The following is a 16,951-nucleotide window of genomic DNA, read 5'->3' on the forward strand; positions in this document are numbered from 1 at the left end:
GTGACTCCTGAGATGTCATATGCCAGCTTCGTATTACCACAAAAAAACTGGTAATGTTTTCATGAGTGCCAGCGGGACCCTGGACCTTTGTGTGTTGGGAAAAGTGATCTGCTCAACAGACACTTCCTTGAGGGACTAGGGAGATGGTTTGGTATATAAACATGTAGAGGACCTAGAAAAAGAAAAATGGTGGCTGCTGTCACCTTGGTAGACGCCTTCTGTGCAATGTGTCTAAATGGACACCATTTTAAAAACAAACAAACAAACAAACAAACAAAACCCAGGATAGTGCCCTACATACTGGTTTAAGCCTTTAACTTAGACATAAACATAACCATATGTCCCTTGCAAAGCGTGAGGACCTGAATTTGATTCCCAGAGCCCACATAAAAATGCTGGGCATGGTGGCATGTGCTTGTTAGAGGAAGCAGAGGGAGGAGAATCCCAGCCAGCCTCAACTAACTGCTGACCTCCAGGTCAGTGAAAGACCCTGGCTCCAAGGAGGTAGATGGCATGACTCCCAAAATTGTCCTCTGACCTCCATGTTCACACACACACACACACACACACACACACACACACACACATTCATGCACATACACATGTACAAGTGTACATGCATTATAAAAGAGAGAGAGAGAGAGAGCTACTGTCCTGATCATCCTGGCAGAGGCACCCAAATTCGTAATTTCCCTAGCTCCAGATGTCAGCTCCAATGGCTTTGGTTGCACTTCCCGTTTGCGTTAGTTTCAGGTTTCTATTGCTGTACTAAAACACCATGACCAAAATCAATCTGGGGGCGGTAGGGATTGTTTCATCCTCCACCATTCAGGAAAATCAGTGCAGGAACCTGGACACAGAAATTAAAGCAGAGGCCACGGAGGAGTGCTGCTTATTGGCTTGCTCCCTAGAGCTTTCTCAATCCGCGTTCTTACAGAACCCAGGACTACCAGCCCAGGGGTGGCACCGCCCACAGTGGGTTGGGCTCTCCCATGTCAATCATCAGTCAAGAAAATACAGCACGGTCTTGACTGCAGGCCAATCTTGTGGGAGACATTTTCTCAACTGAAGTTCCCTCTTCCAAAATGACTCTGACTTATTTCATGCTGGTATAAAACTAGCTTGCACCATCCATGTGTTGCTGGGTTATCCAAGATCCATAGTTGTCAGATCTTCAACTTTATTGGGAAGCTTCTCTCATTCTAGAATCAATGTAAAGCACCCTGAGGTGAGGGCAGCAGGCTTAAGGAAAAGAAATTCCAGGAAACAATTAGAAGAGAAAACTCCTGGTAGAAAAGGGCTTTTGTTTACTTTTCGTTTACCAACTGGGGGTGCTCAGGGATAATTCCTTCACAGGATTCAGGGATTTTCTATCATCCTCTACTAGGCTCTCTCCTAGTACCTTTGGAAACATGGGGAGCCTAGGAGGTCTTCCAGGAGGACAGAGCTGAGAACAGACCTGTTAGACTCAGCCCTGTGGAAGTTAGAGAGGAGATGGAGCTCGGGAAGGCTGGGGGAATCATGAAGAGGATCGTGCAGTCCAAGGCTGGTAGAAGGGGGGGGGGGGGCTGGTGCACAGACCCGGCTCTGTGCAACCTTTGGAAAGCCTCTGCCAGCCCTTGGGAAGCTCTGGGACCCAAGGATGCACCAAGACTTCCACAAAGGGCAGGAAGGTCAGAGGTAATGCCCTTCCATGCTGGCACTGACTGCCCAGAAAGAGATGGGGTTAGTTCAAAGGCCGGGGAGTATTGTAGCTGAAGGCCTACATTACCCACTCTGTGTAGATAATGTCACACTTCTTCACGGAAAAAGATGCAGCTGTCATTACTTCGTGGATGCAACAACAGGATTTAACATTTTCACTTACAAACATTGTACTTAAAAAAAATAAATCAATGCATCTTTGTCATAATTACTTTAAACACAGAAAAAATATGAAAAAGAAAAATAAAGATTGCTGTTATCCCATTAGAGGTTTTCTACATAATAGATATAAATGGATGTCATTGTACTTAAAAATAGCACTGTGTCCTACATATTAAGTCTTTTTAACTTAAAATCCAGACAGAATCATACGGACCTACTTTCTGTAAGCTTTTTGTTTTGTAATCACCGAGTAGTATTCCTGGGCATAAATACGCCTTCATCTGTGTTAAGTGCTGCCCTGTGGTTCAGATTCTCTGCACTGTAGACATCGTTGCGGTGACAGTACAGGGACCCAAGCTTTGGGCCTGGGGAACCCCAGGGCCGCCTCAGCGACCCATCTGAAGCTTTCCTGTCTTGACAGGAAGGATGTGCCAGGTGTCTGTCAGGGTCCTGGGGAGAACTAGGCCCTGCTCTCACATCTTAGAGAGACCAGAATCCTTTTCTTCTGTTCATTCCTGTGAAGAATCATGGCCTTCTTGGCTTTTTCTTGTTTATTTTTGTGATTTTTGTACACTTCTACTGCTTCGTAAGATTTAAACTCCAGCTCCCACCAAGGATAAGTAAGGGGGAAAAGCTGTTGACTGGGGTTACACCATAACAGCATGGCTTTTTCCAGCCTTCCCTGAGAAGAGTCGCTGAACCTAGCACACAGTGGCTTCACTCTCCATGACTGTTTGGAGGGATACAGAGTCCATTCCTCAGACCTCTGCATGGATCCTTGAAGTCTGCCCTTACACTCTATCCATCCAGTCCTCTTTCACCCAAGAACAGAACTTAGCTGATCCGCTGGCAAAGAGGCCAGTAGTTGAACTACAACAGGACTTGAAGTTTGAGCTCAGAAGGCACAGAAGCTGGGAAAACAACACACATTGGACTCTATTTATATTAGTTATTTGTTTTCTCACCATGGTAACAAAAGACCTGACAAGAGGCAATTTAAGGAAGAAGAGTCTCATTCTAGCTCACAGTTCTGGGGGATGCATTCCATCAACTACAGTCAGGAGCTGGGTATAAAACCCCAACTTCCCTGCCCTGGTGATCCACTTCCTCCAGCAAAGCCCTACCTCTTTGGGAGGTCCTTTAACCTCCCCCCCCCAAAAAAAAAAAACACCTCAGCTAAGGACCAGGGGTCCAAACACATTTGCCAATGCGGGGACATTTACTACTCCAAGCACACCAGTGGTCTCCACTGTTTTACCCATGAGACCTTTCCCATGTGGCGGTTTTTATCCTCTAGGTTGAGAGTCTTCCTTGCCCTTCTCCCTGGCATTGAAGCGAGGTCCCTGGGACTTGGATAGTGTCAAGCAGGAAAATTCTCACTGGTCCTCCATTTTTGTTCTGTGTCTCTTGACATCTGCCAAGGTGAGCACGGTCCCTGCCAACCCCACACAGTCACCCACTGAGATGTGGCAAGCTCCCCCTCTGCCAAGCAGACCACCATCCATGCTGGCCGCTCTGCAACCTTCACTTCCTGATTGCCTGTGACTTCTAAGTTTCTTTCTTGTCTTTTCTGTGAAGCATTTCAAAATAAAAAAAAAAAAAACATCATTAAAATAAGTCCATTAAAGCATGCCTTTAAGCTTTCTGCCTGTTGACACGGCCACGGAAGCATCGCTGAAGGCTCTCCTCGCCCTGCCAGCATGTCTAAGTCAGGGCCTCCCAAGCAGCGGGAACAGCTGTGGAAGCTCTTCATTGGAGGTCTGAGCTTCGAAACAACAAACGAGAATCTGAGGAGCCATTTTGAACAATGGGGAACACTCTCCAACTGTGTGGTAATGGGAGATCCAAACACCAAGAGATCCAGGGGCTTTGGGTTTGTCACCTACGCCACTGTGGAGGAAATGGACACCGCTATGAATGCAAGACCATACAAGGTGGATGGAAGAGTTGGGGAACCCAAGAGGGCAGTGTCAAGAGAAGATTCTCTTTGTTGGAGGTATTGAGGAAGAGACTGAAGAACATCACCTATGAGGTTATTTTGAACAGTAGGGGAAGACTGACGTGACTGAAATCATGACTGACCGAGGCAGTGGGGAGAAGAGGGGCTTTGCTTTCAAAAGCATGACGCTGTGAATGGCCACAGCTTCGAAGTAACAAAAGCCCTGTCAAAGCAAGAGATGACTAGTGCTTCGTCCAGCCAGAGGGGTCGAAGCGGTTCCGGAAACTTTGGTGGTGGCTGTGGAGGCAGTTGTGGTGGCAATGACAATTTTGGCTGAGGAGGAAACTTCAGTGGTTGTGGCAGCTTTGGTGGCAGCTGTGGTGGTGGTGGACATGGTAGCAGTGGGGATGGCTAGAATGGATTTGGTAATGCTGAAAACAGTTTTGGAGGTGGTGGAAGCTACAGTGATTTCGGCAATTCCAACAATCAGTCTTCACATTTTGGACCAATGAAGGGAGGAAACTTTGGAGGCAGGAGCTCCGGCCCTTACGGTGGTGCAGGCCAGTTCTTTGCCAAACCACAAAACCAAGGTGGCTGTGGAGGTTCCAGCAGCAGCAGCAGCAGCAGCAGCACCTGTGGCAGTGGCTGGAGGTTCTCGTTACATCTCAGCCAGGAAACGAAGCTTAGCAGGAGAGGAGAGCCAGAGAGGTGACAGAGAAGCTACAGGTTACAACAGATTTGTGAACTCGGTCTGGCCCAGTGTGGCAGGGCCTAGCTGCTACAAAGAAGACATGTTTTTAGACAATACTCATGTGTGTGGGCAACCAACAAACTTCCAGGACTGTATTTGTGACTAATTATTTTATTTTCCTTTCTGTTCTGTGAAGTGTCAAGCATTCCATTTTCACCCATGCTGTTGATTGCTAAATGTCTGGTCATAATGCTGAATAAATGTGTCTTAAAAAAAAAAAAGCAAAATCTCCTCCTTCTTCCATAAGACTCCCTGCATTCTGCCCAAAGTTTGATTATGAGTCTCAGCATCTGCTTCGATACCCTACTGGGTAGAGTCTTTCAGAGGCCTTCTGTAGTGGGCTCCTGTCCCGTTCCCTGTCTTTTCCTGCTTCCAATGTCTATACTGTTTGCCCTTCTGAATGAGGGTTAAGCATCTCCCCTAGGGTCCTCCTTGTTATTTAGTTTCATTAGGACTATACATTTTATCATGTTTATCCAATATTATGTGGCTAATATCCACTTATAAGTGAGTACATACCATGTGTCTCTCTGCTTCTAGGTTACCTCACTCAGGATGATCTTTTCTAATTCCATTCATTTGCCTGCAACTTTCATGATTTCTGTGTTTTTAATTGCTGAGTAGTATTTTATTGTGTAAATGCACCACAATTTCTGTATCCATTCCTCAGTTGAGGGACCTGGAAGGGACAGGAGCTCCACAAGGAGACCAATAGAGCCAAAAAATCTGGACCCAGGGGGCCCTGCAGAGACCGATGCTCCAACCAAGGACCATGCATGGAGAGGACCTAGACCCCCTGCTCAGATGTCGCCCATAGGCAGCTCAGTCTCCATGTGGGGTCCCTAGTAAGGGAAGCAGGAGCTGTCTCTGACATGGACTCAGTGGCTGGCTCTTTGATTACTTCATCAACCTTACCAGGCCACAGAGGAAGAGGATGCAGATAGTACTGATGAGACCTGATTGGCTAGGGTCAGATAGTAGAGGAGGAGGACCTCCCCTATCAGTGGACTAGGGGAGGGGCATGGGAGGAGAAGAGGCAGGGAGGGTGGGACTGGATAGAAAGTGAATAAATTGTAATAAATAATAAATATGCAAAAAGGAAAAAAAACCATGCCTTTAAGTATCTGTCTTATTTTTTTATGGTGAAAGCGTAGGAAGACAGGTCCTATGTGGTGTGAGATCTTGTCTTGGGATCTGGGAACACTCTGAGCAAAAATCATCACTTGCAAGTAAAAGTAGGACAATTCAAACTGAATAGATGCCAAACAAATCCACCTAGGGATGTGATTATCAGCAGTTGCTCAAGATGCCTGGAGGATGCTCTGTCTCCGTGTGTGTGGGAAGATGACTGGGCTGTGATTGAGTGTAAACAAGGCTGCCCTGCCCTGCTGTGTGCTTTATGGCAAAAGCAGGGCTGTCTTGGTGGGCCATGGCCCAAACACAGATCAGCAGAGAATGCAGCGGCCCTTCTGGGAGAACCCTGGCTATGCAAACACGGTCATCCACATTACTTCCTTCTTCTCCTCCCTTGAAGTGGATACCCAGCTTTGGGATTATGGTCTCTGTAGCCAAAATCCAGTTTTTTCCAGGTCTCTGACATTGCCCAGAGTATAGGATGACATGGGCAACCTGAATAAAAGCTCTGGGTGTCTGAGTCAGCCCGGGTGCGGGGATGGGCTTTATGGGCTTGGTTTGGGGATTTTTGTTTGTTTTTTTGTTTTTGGTTTTTTTTTTTTTTTTTTTTTTTTTTTTTTTTTTTTTTTTTTTTTTTTGGTTTTTCGAGATGGAGTTTTTCTGTGTAGCCTTGGCTGGCTGGCCTTGAACTCACAGCTATCCTCCTGCCTCTGCTTCCCTAAGTGCTGAGATAACAAGTGTGTGCCTCTGTGCCTGGTTGGGATGAGTTTGACCTGTGATAGACATTTGTAGAAAGTAATATGGCAATTTGTGTTGATAGCCTTTCAGAGTCCACACTCCAAATTCAGTATTTGTGGGTAACAGTTACATTATAATATTAAACAAAATGGTCCGGAAGAAGAAGAAAGAAGAAGTAGAAAAAGAAGAAGCAGCAGAAGAAGAAGCAACCTCAATGTTTAATAACAAGAGAAAGGAGGGATAGGGAGAAGAGGGAGGGAGGGCAGGACCAGGAGGAGAAGAGAAAGAGGGCTACTATCCGGATGAAGTTAATTAATTAATCAGTCAATTAGTAATTAATTAATTAAAAAGAATAACAAGTGAAAGGGATAAATTAAATCATACTATGCCCTACATTCACCCAGTATGGAGACATTAAGATGTTTTTCAAAGAATTTTACTGGTGATGGGGGTTATTCACAGTGAGGTAAGTTTAAGGATTAATATCTGTGCTCCTAGATTGAGGCCTGATCCCGCTGTCATCAGAGGCTCCCTTCAGCAGCAGGCAGACACAGATGCTGAGTCCCAGGGTCAGACATGGTGTGGAGGTCTCCTCAAATCCTGCCCCTCGGAGCCTTGGGAATTCTGAGGAAGAGAAGGTGGAGGGGCTGGGGGACACAAGGAGACCATGGCCCTCTGAATCAACTAGGCACAGATGAGCTCACAGAGACTGAACGGCAAGCACAGGGCCTACACGGGTCAACACCGGGTCCTCTGCATAACGTTACAGCTGTTAGCTTAGTGTTGTTTTCGACATTATTTGGGAGTTTCACACAATGTGCCCTGATCACATGCCCAGTCTTCCCAGGTCCACCATCCGACCCTGCCTCATGACCTCCTCCAAAGGAAAGAAAGCCAAGTCCAAGTCGTGTTATATACCCATATCCTCACTGGAACATGGTCAAACTCCCAATGGCCAGCTCCTTAAAGAAAACTGAGTCCGTCCCCACCCCACCAGAAGCCATCAGCTGTGTAGAGCTACACTTCAGGATTCCTATCACAGTTTTTAAGAGTTCTTTTCAATGGCTTCCTGTCTAGACTATTTCTTTTTTTTGGGGGGGGGGCGGTGAGGGGGTTGTCACAGAAGCCTTTCAAGTCTCTCTCTCTCAACTGTGAGGCTGCAGCTATCAACACCACGGCAGAAGCCTCCTTGCCCTCTATGATCAGCAGCAGCTTGGACCATGGAGTTCCGTATGGTTTCTGGTGGCAGCACAGACCACAGACGCCAACGCAGCCCTCTGTGCACACAGGCCACGGACATCTACAAGGCCGTTGGTGGTGTTTTATGATGTTTTTATGGTGTTTTCCTGACCATGAGAAAGAGTGGGTCTCTGACTCTTTTTCCTGATCTTGGGACTCTTCTCATCCTGCTGGTTTGCAGTGTCCAACTTCGATATGATAGCCTTTGCTTCATCTTATGTTTTACTTTGTCACGTTTGGTTGTTATTTCTTGGAAGCCTGTTCTTTTCTAGTGAGAGTCAGAAAGGGAGTGGATCCAGAGGGAAAGGGAGGTAGGGAGGAACTGGAGGAGAGGAAGGGGAAACTATAATAGGATATACTATATGAGGAAAAGAATCTATTTTCAATATAAAAAAAAAAAAAAGAATTAGCAACCAAGGGCTAGAGAGATGTCTCAGTCAGAAAAGTGCTTGCTACGTAAATATAAGGACCTGAATTCTATCTCCCAGAATCCACCAGGGTAGGGGAGAGGCAGGTGTACAGTAAATAATTATAATCCCAAAACTGGGGAGGTGGAGCCTGGAGCTCACTGACCATCCAGCCTAGTATACTCAAGCAAACTCCAACCCCATGAAAGATCCTGCTTCAAAAAACAAACAAACAAATAAAGATAGGGGGAGGGGGAAGGGGAAGGCCCCATGGGTAAGATCACTTGCTGTGCAAGCGTCAGAGCCTGAGATCTGATCCGAAGCATTCACATAAAAATGTGGCTAAGGGCACATGCCTCTGAGACCCCAGCCCTGGGGACCAAGACAGGAGCATCCTCAGGGTTTGCTAGTAAACCTTGTCTCAAAAGAATAAGGCCAAGGATAACAGAAAAGGACACTTAATACCTTTCTCTGGTCTCTGCATGAACACAGGTTCACACACAAGCTCAAATGCATGCAACACACACACACACACACACACACACACACACACACAAAATACAGAGTGGCCAGCTACAAAGAACAGCACTGTGAGGTCTCCCATGTGCACATACATAAACACACATGCACCGGTGCTCCCTCACAAGCGCACACACACACGCACCCATGAACTCACTGACGAAAAGGAAAGAATTCGGATTCAGAACTGTGGATGCAACATTCTGTCACCTTTGGGAGCTGGAGCGTGCAAGTCCCCAAGTCAACTACTGAAAAAGAAACATAGCAGCTCCTTAGATATTTGTGACCAGGGTTTTTTCTTCTCCTTTGTACTCTTCACTAGTCATGGATAGTTTTTGTTTATTACAATTCTATTTTTTAAATATATAGCCATTGCTATTTTACCACATTATTTCATATTGCAAATTTTCTACTTCTTAAAAGACTGAATAATATTTCATTATGTGTATCTCGATATTTTGTCAATTCTATTTAATTTTACCATTAGGAAATAATAGTAATAGGGCCGAGGAGATGGCTGAGTGCTTAAAGTACTTCGGTATAAGTGTGCGGTTTGGATCCCCTAGAACCGACCAGGCAAACTTGGAAGTCTGAGCGTAATTCTAATGCTCAGCTGTGCAGATGGGGGCTGCCCAAACCAAACCGGCTGGGACACGAGCCGGGGTAGTGAGCTTTGTGTTTAAGTGAGAGACGTTGCGTTAGTGACTAAGATGGAGAGAAATTAGGCTTCCACATGCACACACATGTACCCACACACATATGAACTTGCACGCATGCATACACACACATCCTATACATGAAAAGGAATCAAAGGGTGAGCACTGAAATCTACGTACCATTGTATTATGGCTTAAATGAATTCCCTAATGTTCTTTACAGTGTGTGTTTCAAACAGCAGGAAAACTATCCCTGAGGAAAACACGTAATGTGGGGTGACAAAGCAGACATTTTTAACTACTGTTTTTGTGTGCCTTTCTATCAAAAAGAAAAACCATTGAGCTGGGAGCAGGGAAGTGGCTGAGTGCATAAAGGAGCCTACCGCCAGCCCTGATAATATGAGCTCACTTGCTAGATCCAAATGGTGGAAGAAGAGAACCAGTCATGGCAAGATGTTCTCTGACCTCTGCATGAGTGCCACAGAAGCACACACACATACACACGCACCGCCACCAGTAACAACAAGGAGAATGTAATAGAAACACCATCAGAGGCGAATGGAGGCAGTAGAAAGGCAAGGTTAGAACAGATTAGAAAGCTACTCGAGTTGAACGTACAGATGGAATCCTGCCTTCCCCTTGGCTGCCATGTGAAAAGTGACATTCCATATGTGGCTACTGTTCAAATATCTCAGAAGTGTGTTTGAACTGGTTTCAAATACTGTTAAACCACAATGAAGCCACAAGGGTCGAAGGAGTGGAGATGGGAGAGGGCTCAGAGGGAAGAGTCCTCTGAAGAGAATGAGGACTCGTGGCTTCGTTGAGAGATTGGGCACGGCTTCAAAGCAAGCAGCCGTTAGAGGATGGGGCTCAGGCACGGTAAATAGGCTCCTGTTCTTGTCTGGAAGAGCTGAAAGAGACGAGAAGGCTCACAGCATGTGTGCAGCCCAGTGAGTGAAGAGTCCCTTAACAGAAGTACCTGTCAAAGGATTCCTGCCTCCAGACTCTAGCACACCCCAGGAGGACCAGAGTTCCAGGTTTACGCTAACAGAAGCCAGATGCGTGCTAGTCCCCGCTGGAAGCAAGCCCAGGCAGATGAGAAAGATTTAGCTTGAAACAGCTTTCCAGATTTCTTGTTATATGGGAGTGAAATTCCAGTCTAAATGGAGACTGTATTGGTGTCTTAGAGAGATGTAGAACATTTTATTTATCACGAGTGTCAAGACTGATGAATTGTCACCCATTGCTTTCTACCCAGACCTCAGCAGATCTACATTTCTTTTTATAATTTATTCACTCTGTGTCCCAATTGTACCCTCCCCTCATGAAATACATTGCCTACTGTATTTCAATGACTTAGCTCACCCTGCTCAGCGAGGGGGACAGCAAGAGTCCCCAGAAAACAGAGGGAGGGCGCGGAAAGGACATCTGTGAAAAGCGTCGCCCTAGGTCTGGGGACATGGCCCAGTCGCTGAAATACTCCTCATACAATCATGAGAGCCCAAATTCATCCCTTACACCCACATAAATGGCCACGTGTGGTGGCTGTGTTTATAGTGGCTTATCGTAGCTGGTGATTTGGAGGCAGGAACAGACAGATTTCTGGGACTCCCTAAGAGCCAGCTTAGCTGTCCTAGTTGTTTTGGGACCCTGTCTCAAGAATGAAAGCAGATGGCTCCTAAGGACAGCACCTAAGGCTGACCCCTGGTCTCCGCATTTATTTGCATGCATGGTCTCTCTCTCTCTCTCTCTCACACACAGAGAGAGAGAGAGAGAAAGAGAGAGAGAGAGAGAGAGAGAGAGAGACTGATTTTTTAATCAGAGTTAATAAATAAAATTCACAGTTTGATTGACGAGTGTCGCCAGTGCCAACCAAAATCTAGAAGAGATTACTGAACAGATGGACTGTTGAGTTCTTCAACAAAAAAGCAGTGTTTGCCAGGAGCTAGTATGGACTCACTAGGAACCAGTCTAGCTCATTCTGTGTGTGTGTGTGTCTGTCTGTCTCTCTCCATGTGTCTCTGTGTGTGTGTGTGTGTATGTGCCTGTTTCTCTCCATGTGTCTCTGTCTCTCTGTCTCTGTGTGTGTGTGTGTGTGTGTGAGTGAGTGAGTGTGTGTGTGTGTGTGTGTGAAGAGAGAGAGCCTCTGTCTCTCTCCATCTCTGCCCCCAGGTTAGTGGATAAGGGATCATTCATAAACCCTACCTCTTGATTTCTCTGAGTATTTTCCTCTTCTTGCACATGTGGGCATGTGTGGGGACCAAGAGGTGGGTTTATAACCCCCTGACTGAGTTCTCACAGTATCTTGTCACCCCGGGAGTCTAGTGGGTTTATAACCCCCTGACTGAGTTCTCACAATGTCTCGTCACCCTGGGAGTCTGGTGGCAACCCCATGGACTTTGTTCAGATTTTGCCCAAGTTAATAATTACATTTTACGATGAGCCCATTAAAATGGTTGCATTTATTTATGAAGTGTGCTGCACAAAACCTGAGCAAGCATATCTCAAGTGTTTATCATTTCTTTCTGATGAAACATTCAAAATCCTCCTAGCTTCTGTGAGATGCTCTGCTCACTGTCATTGTCTGGAGTCACCTTACAGGGGAGGATTTTTATGAGTAACGTGGAAGATGACAGGGAGCTGGTTTTATCAAATATATTCAACACACTAAGGCAGAAGAGATTGTGAGCACATCTGAATGACTTGGAATCCTATATGTGAACACAGTTTGACATTGACAATGGAAATCTCTGCACTTGGGACAAGGGCTCAGAAATGACTGAAGCAGTGTTCTGACTGGCACGGCCCACCAAGGTGGCTCTCTGGTCACATGGTTCTTGGCCCACCATCATTGTGGTAAGCTTGGGTCTCAATTCCTCATTCACTGTGGAGACACACCAGCTCCTGAACACAAACTGCTTCCAATCCCACTGGACCCTGTGAGTCACGAGAGCGCCCCAGGGACGCTCACTCCCCACCCACACCACTGCAGAGGCACCAGGTTTCAATGCCCTGGGCATCACGCTAGTCCCTGGCACAGTACCAGGCTCCCTAAGCTCTGTGCCAAGCTTCCATTCGTTCCTGCACCTGAATGCGTGTCTCTCTGTGCACGAACATCCACGTGCTTCCCAGTGGCTGGAATCCTAGGAAAGAACATCAAGTCTGCACTGGCTACACCTGAACTGAGTGAGTTCTAGGTGGGGCTGAGTATGCCTGACAAGGTATACAGAGCCTTAGTCTAACCTCTTCACCAACGTGAGCTGGCTTAAGGCTCCCAGACGCTGAAAATATGTATCCTACAAGTATATTGTTACATTTTATATGGACTAAAATTACTTTATCTTTATACGTATTTTTATACATATTTTAAAATGTTGGATGATTTTTTTCCCAATTGACCTATTTTTTAAAATAGACGGGAGGGGGCACTGAGAGACAGTTCCATGGTTCAAAGCATATATTGCGTTTGCACAGGAGCCGAGTTTGAGTCCCAACACCTGAACAGGGCAGCTCACAACCACGAGTGACTGCCACCCTGCTCCGGCATCTCTGGCCTCCACAGGCAATCTGCACTTGTGTGCACACACCCACATGTAAATAACACGTGTGCACATAGTCAAAAATAAAAATTGTGTGTATATGTATGTATGCATTCATGACTGGAAAGATAGCTGGGCAGTTAAGAGCACTTCCTGCTCTTTTAGAGGAATTGGGTTCAGTTCCTGGCACCCACACGGTGGCTGAAATCATCTGGAACTCCAGGTCCAAGGACTCCAATATTTTGTTTTGGTGTCTGTGGGCACCACGCACATATGTGGTGTACATATATACGTACATACATACGCTCATACACACAAATAAAAGGAAGTCTTTGAATGTATAAATTATTACGTGAGTTTAGTGGTGTTTTACCTTTAGCTCACACTTCCTCGAGTTACTTTTAAGCACACTGCACACTGCCTGGCAGTCCCTAATAAAGCCTTATTTAACATAGAGGATTGGTGTTTTTAATGTCTTTTTGTAAAACTCCTTCTGTAACAAGAACAAACAAAAGGCTCTACCCAGTTTCATTCTTAACAACCGAACACTAGAAAGGAAACCAGCATCTGTTGACAGGTTAATGGATCAACAGATTTGTCCGTCCTCGAACTACGAGCTGATGGCTCAACAGTAGGGTGAACTTGCCACTGATACAACCAGGAGCATGACTTAATCTCAGCCACGTCGCACTGAGCAGAAGAAGCCAGAGAGTGCACAGGCCTGGTTCCAGTTATGTCAAGTTCAAAGGCAGTAGCAAATTCAAGTTCAGAGAACCAATTAGAACAGTTCTCACCCTGGGAGTGGGGGCTGGGTCGGGAGAGGCCGCAGGGATTGGCTGAAGTTGGACAGATTCTGTTTCGTGAGGATGTGGCCACTGCACAAACGAGCATGTACACAGCGAAGCCGGGAGCTGTGCTCTGAAGGCCTGTGCATCTTTGCCACGTGTAAATAAATACCCTGGAGTAACTACAATTGTGCCCGTGTGTGAGTGCATGTGCCATGCACATACAAGTACATGTTTGTGTGTAGGCCGGAGAACCATGTCAGGTGCTTGTGTGCATGCTGTGTGTGTGTGTGTGTGTGTGTGTGTGTGTGTGTGTAACTTAGAACTCATGCGGCGAGGCTTTCTGCCTGGCTCTGCCTTCCAAACACCAGGATGTGAAACACAGGTATGAAACCTCAGGCTGGGACTGTTTTCTAAACACGGGTTCCAGGGATCAAATCCAGGTTCCCACGCTTGCAAGGCAAACATTTAGCTTACCAAGCAATCTCCCTGCTCCAGATTGTCATTGAAGTCTTTTTGCATCATGTATCCACTCAAAAACACACCAGGCTGAGGGGGTGTGGCTCGGGTAGGGCACTTACCTACACTGTGAGGTCATGGGTTCCACCCCTACACACACACACTGAGACAAACACACACAACACACATGCACACAGGCAAACACACACACTCACACACAAGCACACACACACCAAATGAGCATATTTCCATCCTTATTTGCAGTTCATTTCCACATGTTTCTTTGGCACAACGCAGTTTTAGGGGTAGTTGGTTGGGGTACTCGGGTTGTACCTGTTTAGAGAGTTCAGCTCATCAAGTAATGGGGTAAAATTTCATAACTTCTATTGGCACAGTCACGTGGGGTAAGGGAACTACAACTCACTGAGTACAGGCACCATGTCCTGATTTCGGATCTCTGTGGATATTTGTCTTGGCTTAAGCCAAATGCAGCCTTCTCCCAGTTTTTCTGTCTTCAGAGCCTCAGCTCACACCCCGCAGCAATCATGGATGCTGGCAGGCGCCGCCTGTGTCCACATCCCCATTCACTTGCGGCAGCCTCACCCCACCGCAGGCACCGCGAGTGAACAGAAAAACTGCGGCTGCTGAAACCCTCCATCTCTCTCTAGCGGCCTCCCATTTAATGTACACCAGGAATGTGCCTGGTGATCCAGTCAGGTCACCCCCCTGGTGAAAGTCTCCAGGATGAGACTTTCCGTGAGCCAATGGTCCATTCCCAATTCCTCTTTCCTGGCTCTAGTGCAAGCTACAACCCATATGTAAGGACAGCCAGGCTGGCTGGGGCCATTCACCCCTTGATCAACACGAGGTCAGCGGTCAGCTGACTAAAGGAAGCTGAGCCCTCCAGCTCTGGTCACCGGGCATTCCTCCCTGTTTAGCAGGAGGGGCGGGCGGTCTTAGAAGATTATTCCTGTTCTTGAGAAAGGTAGGCTGAGTCACGGATGCCCTTTTATGTAACACAGGGGAGAATGAATATCACCCACTAATCCCTCGGTTAGAGGCCTTTTGTGAAGGAATTCAGCTATTTGCTCTCTTGCTCCATAAGTAGATTTAAGAGAGCCACATTTCTTTGTGCACCAAGTGAGGCAAAGAGAGTTGTAGACAGATTGCATTTGGCCGGTAGCATCTGTCATGGGAGGAGGAATGAGAAGAGCCGGGACACTTTTCCCTTTTTAAGGAGAGCTATTCTGCTCAGGAGAAGAATGGGAAGCAGTGTGGAGAATGCTTTTAGTCATTTATTTTACTTCTTTTTTTTTTTTTCATGCTAAATTCGGTAGCAAGTAAAGCCCTGGCCAGTCTCTTGGGGCTCACCCTGGCTCCAGGGAAAATAGTGTGAGTTTGGTGGGCCCTGAAACATGCCTGTAGCATTTCAGCAAATGTTCTGGATTAGCGAGGCAGTCCGTCACAAAATTCAGAAAGCCAGCCTCTGCAGATAGACGAACTGGAAGTTGCATCCTAGCAGGCCGTTTTACTGGGTTAAGCCTCAAGTGTCTCCTGCTGTAGACGACAGCTAGAAACTCCTCTCGCCATCATGAAAGTTAAGTTACACAGCACATGCACAAAGACCCATTATATTGTTTCACTCTAAATGCAAGTCAAGTCTTCCAAAGGACTCTCGGATAAAGGCGGCAGAGACCAGAGGGTAAAGACAGTGGCTCAGGATTGGCAGCTGCGGACAGCCAGGGACCCTGACTGAAGGCTGCTGAGCCACAAAAGCCTGGCCAGGAAGACCCGGAACGCAGAACAGCTCCCGGAGAGGAAGGGGTCCTAGTGTATGAAGCAGCCCATAGCAGCCCTTTGGGGATTCTAATATTATTCCTAGGACTTTGTCCACTTCTGAGACAGGCCATCTGGGGTCACAAGCACGCTTCTGCTGCTCGAGGCGGAGTTTGTTTGCTTGTGGTAAGTAAGGCCAGGAAGCGCCAAGGAGGGTGGCGGAGAGGCTGGTTGCCTTGGCTGGGAAGCCAAATGCCTGGCCAACTGGGGCAGTTCCAGAGAGTGAACTGGCCTGCCTTGGCTCTGCTGCCTCTGTTGCTGCTACAGAACAACCCCCTGCAGCCAGCTGATTTTCTCATTGCTCGACTTCTAAATAGCGTGATTTATGACCACACTCATCCAAGCCGGCCCCGGGTGTACACACTTTCACTTCCAGCCCAGGGAGTGAATAATGAATTAATCACCCTGCCTCAGGTTCAATACGGAGCCGAGTGTTTGCAGATCTTTATTGTCCTGCACAAGCCAAGTCGATCTGCTCAATTTACACTCTTAATTCATTGGAGTTTGTGCAGTTCTGCCTGATCTGGGGAGCCACAACCTCGAGGCTGCTTGGTCGCTGAGGTAGCCTCTTTCCCCCTCCCAGAAGCCAGCCTCTCCTCACTGTCAAAGACCTCTGGGTGCTCAGGGAAGCCACCACATTTTCCTGAAGGCTGCTCTCTGGGTTATTTCTCATCCTAAATGGTGCTGGGGAGGATGTTTCTTAGCATCCAAAGAGATGCCAGCCTGTGAATACTGCACGGTGAAGGCATGCACGCATACACACATGCAGTTTGTGGAAGGGCTGGGAAGATAGCAAAGTGGCAAAGTGCTTGCTACACAGGCATGAGGCTAGGTATCCAAATCCCACACCGCTTTAGAACTGGGTGCGGCAGTGGTTCTTGCAATCTGAACACTGTAGAGGCAGAGACAGAAGGCCAGCCAGTGTAGATAAATCTGTAAGTTCCAGGTTCAATAAGAGACCCTGTCTCAAAATCTAAGGTGAAAGGCCACCGAGGAAGACATCTGTCATCAACCTCTGGCCTCCGTATGCACGCACGTGTGTGTACAACCCACGCACACACACACCAAAAGAAAAAAATGAAA

The 16,951-nt window shown here is 46.9% G+C and overlaps 1 pseudogene; it reads left to right on the forward strand.

Moving 5' to 3' along the window:
* Window positions 1-3,566: 3,566 nt before the first annotated feature.
* On the forward strand, window positions 3,567-4,517 carry LOC129687613 (heterogeneous nuclear ribonucleoprotein A1-like; annotated as a pseudogene).
* The last annotated feature ends 12,434 nt before the right edge of the window (window positions 4,518-16,951 follow it).

The sequence above is a fragment of the Psammomys obesus genome, unplaced genomic scaffold, assembly GCF_907164565.1.
Source record: "Psammomys obesus unplaced genomic scaffold, mPsaObe1.curated_primary_1811, whole genome shotgun sequence".
Classification (NCBI taxonomy): Eukaryota; Metazoa; Chordata; class Mammalia; order Rodentia; family Muridae; genus Psammomys; species Psammomys obesus.